Source organism: Porites lutea (assembly GCF_958299795.1).
Source record: "Porites lutea chromosome 5 unlocalized genomic scaffold, jaPorLute2.1 SUPER_5_unloc_1, whole genome shotgun sequence".
Lineage (NCBI taxonomy): Eukaryota > Metazoa > Cnidaria > Anthozoa > Scleractinia > Poritidae > Porites > Porites lutea.
In genome coordinates, this window is record NW_027332288.1 from 307,501 (window position 1) to 315,000 (window position 7,500).

Consider the following 7,500-nt stretch of genomic DNA (forward strand, 5'->3'; position numbering starts at 1 on the left):
ACAGCAACTACAGCAACTATACCAACTGCACTAACTCAGGAGCCGATTACTTGGAGCCTCCATCTCTCATATAAGCCCTTGGAGTCAACACTTTCCGACGAAAAATTATTTATAGAAATAGCTTTCGCAGAATATTTTTCAGGCCTTCTCAGTAATATCCAATCAGAGCAGAGCTATGATCATATGTCACACGCTGAGTCACAGAAGCGGGATTTGAATTGCTGCCAACAATGGCAGTAGCCAGCCTGGAAGAGTTATCTGATGATAGTTCTGATCTTCTGTCGGGTTAAAAATACCTGCTTAAAGCCTAATAACAAAAAGAAAAAGGTGATTCACTCATGCCACGTCTTCAAGTTTACTTGTAATCTTGACAGTTGGCTGCATATTATAAGTTTTATCACGAACAACCCAGTCCCGGCCCTCGACAGCGGGTAAATAAATATTGAAAGATCAAGCTCTTTAGTTACTTTACTTTACTGGTTAACTCACATGTGCAATGCTTTGGAGCTTTTTACTAATTCCACAAAGGACCACACTGCATCATCCCACAGTTAATTTTGAAGTAAAAAGTATGTTGTTCCACCTGTGTTACAGATAGAACACGGACTGCATCTTTCGCTTGCGCGGCGGCTGTAATTGTGCGAGATCTGAGGTCGCGAATTATGAACGGACTTTTATAAGCCAAATTAATGTGGCTGTGGATGAAAATGGCTTTTGATAACATACAATCTCAACGGCAAATATTTCAAGTGGACATATCAAACAAAACAAACGAGATGTTCAACAGGAATGAAATTGAATTAAAAGGGAAATTAACTGTTGTGTACCTAACAAACTGAGGGATTCATTCACACAATACAACAACTGTCGATACAGAATCTACTGAGCCTGGTATTTTTCTCTTGCTACTAAGAAACTAAGTAGCATGTAAACAGGGAAAATAACAGGCAGTCAAAATTAAAAAAGGAGCGAGCCAATGGGGCTAGCGACTTCAAAAGATTAAAATCCTTGAATGAAAGAAAGGTTCTCAAACGTTTCACAGTGGAAGTTATGTGTTTCGGCATGTCACGTCCTCCTGTATATTTCTTTTGCGGTTATTTGAGGTCTACAAGTATATGCTGCGGCCATGAAATCTTGTAGCATCTTGAGAAATAGTGTGATTGCCGAACAGTGTTTAATTTCTTCCTGAGTTTGATAATTCTGCACTCAAAGGGTTTTTGTAGCTTTCATGTCTTGTGGCAACTAAACAATAACTTACATAGCACCATCAAAATGAACAAAAATCCGGACAACATAAAGCGATACTTTCCTTCACTTCGACGTTTTGCTTCTTTAAATGAAATCCTTCAAAATCATGAGAAAACATCTTGATTTTCCCTTTTAGGTTGCGGTAGATAAGACAAAGAAGACATGACAGTTTCTACTTACAAAGGCCGCGGAAGAGGCAAAATTGCCTCCGATTTGCCAGTTCCATACAGAGCTTAACGTAAGCGCTCCAATTCCCTTTTAAAAAGACTGGCTCTCCAACAAAGAGTTTCACTTTTTAATTCTTTGAAAAGCTCCTTTTAAAGAAGGGCGATGGAATACAACATTACGAGCAAAATTTAAACATCCGAACAGTGCTACAACAGCAAACACGACCTCGTGCGTTGCAACAAAATATAGCAATATTTTTAAGCAAGATTACATATTGTTTATATTAACTCGAAACCAGCTTTCCTCGGTTGTAAGGGAAGGAACGGAGGCAGGAGCTACGGTGATGGAACAAGGAGTAAACTTGTTGGCCAATTTCCCTCTTCTTTCTCACTACAGAAATATGCGGACGTCCTCGAAAACAATTAATTAAAATTAATTTCGCGAAAAAGCCTGTTCTAAAAATAATTCTTTATCGGAAAGGGTTGACTCAAGGGTACAGCACGTATGGAGGCTCCAAGTAATCGGCTCCTGACTAACTACAGTTCCTAAACCAACTACAGCAACTACGCTAACTACACCAACAACAGCAACCACATCGACAAACTCGTTCTCTATATATCTCGTTTCATGCTAGAATAATTTGAAAGTGACGTCTAAAATTCATCCCACATTCTGTGTAATGTAGCGCTGGGAACGTCAACATGTTGTCACCTGAAGTTTTAGTAAACCTTAAAAAAGGAAAGGCTCATTACAGCACACAATTTACAAGGTTGCCGACTTCATCTATGAGAATCTGTTGATTGCACAAGAAACAAGACAGTGTCCCTTGTCCGCATTATACCATTTTTTAGAGTTACTAAAATTACCCCCAACAAAGTTGCAGCCCACCCGCACAGGTAATAAACGACTGACCCCTTTAATAGTATCACACTATTGTATTTTTGTTTAAAAATATTCAGAGGCATCTTACCGACACGTTGCAAAAAGAAGCAAGTAACGACATCTTTTTTGCTTTGAAATTAATACACTAAAAAGTGATACGAAGATGCCCTTTGAACGAGTTACATAATTATCTAATTACCTCAAGTACCTCAAAACTAGCAGGGGTTATAAAAACAAATCTAGAGGCCTGAATATAAGTCGTTTTATCATGCGTTTTCGTTTTTTGTTTACACCACGTCAAAGTGAATTTCACTGCCCTTCTGTTCGAGAAGGATTTTCTGCATTGTGTATTTTTTAAAAAGTGAAGCCTGACTTCCGTAAGTATCCAGCGCTTTTAGACAGTCAGTGCTAACAAGCATTAATTTTGCCAGCTGAAAAGTCCTCCGAAAAGTTTTCGGGATTTTCATTAAGCACCCGAGAATTATCGGAGTTAAAATTACGTGCTCATATTCGGGCCCGAAAAATCGTTGCGTTTTAAAGAAACACATGAAAACGTTTACGGGAAACTTTCGAGAGACTTTTTGGGTCAGAAAGAAAAGTTTTTCGGGGACTTTCAAGAAACGAACGCAAGCTTCCTCGTTGCCGTATCTCTTCCATTTCGAGCAACAAACTAAACTCTGACTGTCATTCCTAACAAGTTAACAGGACGCGCTGAGTGCTTTTGACGGTAACGTTGTATTGCTTTCTATGCCTGCCGGCGTTTTGGTAGATGTACCGAGCGGTACTTTTCTCCCAGCACCAATGCTGTATGTAGCTGCATGTACAAGTACGCTGTATATGTTAGAGATTTTGGCTTGACGACTTTTTTTCAAGATTTTTAACTCCATGACGATTTGTGACAGCCGAAAACAGCGATTTGAGTTATACTTTGCCTGTTTTACCTAGTGTGGTATTTGTTCAAGCTGCGTAACCTTTATTCACACTTCGGGCCATTGCAGTATTTGCCCGTCTGCGGTTGATTTGTTGCCCAGGTAACAACTTGAAAACAATCCAACACATAAGGTATCGAGCTTTGATAACGGCTTAATTATCATAAAGATTTTAACTGCACTGTCGCCACTGTTTTTAAGAAACTTTTTGAACGACTGTGAGTGTATAAAGTAATAAAATGAATTCGGGAAAACAACGGATGCCAAAGAAGCTTCCATCGTTTATTAAACTCTAACCATGCTGTTGGGCAAGGTGGAAGTTTTACATATGTACTCGGAAATGAACGAGCCCTTCAAAATAATATTAATTCAATTGACCAGGATGTTTTTCCTTAGCAAGCTGCCGATAATCCACTTTCACCCTTCTTTTTCTGTTTCCCCTCATATCAGCAGTTGAAACGTGTATTTAAGCATGTACTCTATCTCGCAGAATCTATAATTATACCATTTGATTTCGAAAAGATGAATGTTTTAAGGAGGCCCGTTCCTATTTATATGCGTGTTAGTTATATTTTTGATTTGCGTTTTTCAGAATGAAAGATTCAACTGTTTCTACGATTTTTTGCATCCTTAATAAATAATGATGGAACTTTAAGAAAATGTTATTTATTTTCTTATAGGTTAAAAAACTTTTGAGATATCGGCATATATTTGAAACCTCATTTTTACGAAAAATGAAAATAACTTCGAAATCCCAAGACAGATTTTCCCTAACTTCAGCGAATAAGCCTCAGAGCTCTCTAGTTTTATGTCTGCAAGTTTGAAGGCAATCGTGACCGTAGAAATCGCTCCACAAAATGTTGGTCAAATTTAATGCTAAAATGATAGGCTAACACATTTGTGAACGTAAACTCACAAATAGGGAAAGAGAGCTGACAAACTACCTCTTAACTGAAACGTTGTTCCTACCCAAAGCATTGTTGGAAGAAAATGAGTAATCGGACAACTACGGCGAACACAGTTAGCGCTTTAATACAACCAACTTTCTGCTACATGTGCGTTGAAATTAAATATATTTCTATTTATCCAACTTACTCTGCATTTGTCCGTTCTTTTTCGACAAAAATACTAAGAAAACAAAACACAGCATCTGCAAAAACCACTTGGTAGTTTTTAGCTTCAAAGGTTCTCGTTCTGAGGCGAAATAAGCCCGATAGTTCGAGAACACCTCGCAATCCAATTTTCTCATTCGATGAAAACCCTCTCGCGCGATAATATATTCAAGGTCTCTGACTTTCCCATCACATGCTCACGAGCAGTAAAAATTCCATCATTATTAAGGATGCAAAAATCGTAGAAATCGGTTGAATCTTTCATTCTGAAAAACGCGAATCAAAAACATGACCAACACGCATAAAAATAGGAACGGGCCGTCTTAATTGACGAACCGTTCAACCTTGCAGGCGAGTGTAATAAACAAGGAAATTTTACAATAGGTCTGTATAAAGATGCGGTGAATGATAACGCCCTATATCATGCAAGCCTTAGGTTCTTTTATGAAACTAATAGCTGATTGCCTTGTTACAAGTGGGTTATAGACCTTTTCACGGTTTATGACGTTATCTTGGCTGGGGGGCAAACACGGGTAAAATTACAGTGAATGTATGGGATTTTGGCCCACTTGGAACCACTACAACTCCGCCACATTAAGAGGCGGATTTCCAACATTTCCCACTACTTTAAATAGTTTTATTGATATCATTCATTCAACAGAAGATGAGGTAATTAAAGAAGGCATGACGTCCGTAAATTCGAATTATAAATCTTCTTACGTGGCTTCGAATTTCATGGTAATTTGCATAATGTTGATTAGAAGGGTTTGTATGAAATCTTAAAAATTCCTTTACAGTGGCTATAACCTGAATCTCTTCTTTTTTGAGTTATACTTTGTTTATTTACAAAAGTTATCTACCTTTTTCCTTAAAATCATTTCACCAATTCATCTCCTCATCCCAGAACCATTCTGGAATCATTCATCAAATTCTTTACGGAAATTTGCATAAAGGGCGCTAGTTGTTCAGGTTGACGGATTTGCTGTGTTGCTGTCTGCTTTGAATAACAACATAAATAATTTTCTTAGACCTCGTTTTACATCCAAGAGTTTATGCCAGAATACAATTTGTTGTTCAAGTCGCAAAGAACAAGTGTCGCCGATCAGGGAAACTGTTAAATAAATGCTGTATCGAAGCAATCACATTGCATTGCTGATTCCGAAGGGTAAATGTCTCTAGTGGATTTGATTCCATAAAAAAGTGGTTTTGGCGAACATTGCAGATGAGTGTATTAGACAAATGTTAGATTAGTTCTGCATTAGGATGTAGTTTGCCTACGAACCGGTAGTTTCTTAGGAAGTTATGACAGCTTACTGATTGTCGCGCTTCTGGTTTATTCAAAGACCATCACAAGGCGGTGATGCAGTGTTTAAAAATCAGCTGTAGCACATTTAAACGCGTACTTTTCATGAGCCGAACCTAATTCGAATTAAGGCCGACCCAGATTATTTAGACCGGCTGAATTGATTCAGACGCCGATCTTAATTCTAGCCGAACCAAATTCAGAAGGAGAACAATTCTCATTTCGTAATTAGAGACCTTTAGCATCAGTTTTTTCATGGGAAACCGCAAACTGGAGTTACGCGTTTAAAGTTTCACATTGCTAAGATTTCAAATTTTAGCAAGGCGTTCATTTGTTGTTTAGTGCCGCCATGTTTTTTTTCATCAAGTTGAAGTGCATCACTTTTATCGCCCAAAAAACAGGGATAAATCATTGATTCGAGTTCAAAAATCCAACAAACACATCGCAGATGGATATAAAAAGCTATTTCGTACCTTTAAACGCGAGGCTGTACAATTTTTAGTGGCAAAAAACCTTGCCGTTAGTCACTTACCGCTGGAAGAGCTTCCTGCCGTTCAAGCGTGATCTGCAAACTGCCAACGCGACCATATGGCCGTGGTCACGTGACATTTTGCGGTTTGTTTCCAAGGAAAAAACTCTCGTCCTAACGCAAACCTAGGATGTTTTAGCCTCACAAAAGGTCGGCTAATTCAAGTTTAACAAGTGTTCATATACTAAGTTAGCTACTTATTTGAACCTCAAGCAGTTCGGCTACAACAAGCTTATTCCACGGTCTTGCGATCGCGTTTGCAGCTTGCAGTTCACGTTTGAAAGGCAGGAAGGGCCTTCAGCGGTAAGTGACTTAATGCAAGGCTTTTTGCCACTAAAAATTGTACAGCCTCGCGTTTAAAGGCACGAAATAGCTTTTTATATCCGTCTGCGATGTGTGTATTGGATTTTTCAACTCGAATCATTGAATTATTCCTGTGTTTTGGGCGATAAAAGTGATGCACTTCGACTTGATGAAAAACAACATGGCGGCACTAAACAAGAAATGAACTCTTTGTTAAAATTTGAAATCCTAGCAATGTGATATGAGTTTGGTTCCAAACCTCTGTCATCAGGCTCTAACTTGAATTAGATATCTTAGGCCCGGTTCAGAAGCCGTAATTTTCATGAGGCGAAGCTAATACATTGAATTAAGTACATGAAAATATCGGCGTCTGAATCAACTATTAGCGCCTGTAGCGCCTGTTTCAATTTGGAACGGCTCAGCCGTTCTTTCCGCCTAGGCCGGCCGAGGATTTCGCCTTTGGATCGACTTTGGAACACCTTTGATTCAGACGCCGAACTTTTCATGTACTTAACCTAATGCAGAAATTCTTGTAACATATTTTGTTAGCAGTTTGACCGAGAGAAATTGTCCTCCTGTCTGAATTTGGTTCGGCTAGAATTAAGATCGGCGTCTGAATCAATTCAGCCGGTCTAAATAATCTGGGTAGGCCTTAATTCGAATTAGGTTCGGCTCATGACAAGTACGCGTTTAAATGTGCTACAGCCGATTTTTTAAACACTGTATCACCGCCTTGTGATGGTCTTTGAATAAACCAGAAGCGTGACAATCAGTAAGCTGTCATAACTTCCTAAGAAACTTCCGATTCGTAGAAATAACTACATCCTAATGCAGAATTAATGTAACATTTGTCTATTACACTCATCTGCAATGTTGGTTAAAATCACTTTTTTTCGGAATCAAATCCGCTAGAGACATTTACCCTTCGGAATCAGCAATGCTATGTTATTGCTTCGGTACAGCATTTAATATATAGATTTAGCCAGGGCTAAAAGCGAGGCTCCCATTAATAAATTTATAATTTAA

The 7,500-nt window shown here is 38.6% G+C and overlaps 1 protein-coding gene across 1 annotated transcript in view; it reads right to left on the bottom strand.

Annotated features, from left to right (window-relative positions):
• LOC140925373 (glycoprotein-N-acetylgalactosamine 3-beta-galactosyltransferase 1-like) overlaps positions 1–6,206 on the bottom strand; it is a 42,405-nt gene extending 36,199 nt beyond the window's left edge. The window contains exon 1 of the mRNA XM_073375352.1: positions 6,175–6,206. The gene's annotated coding sequence lies outside the window, so the exon portion shown is untranslated. The remainder of the gene's footprint in view (positions 1–6,174) is intronic.
• Positions 6,207–7,500: the final 1,294 nt, after the last annotated feature.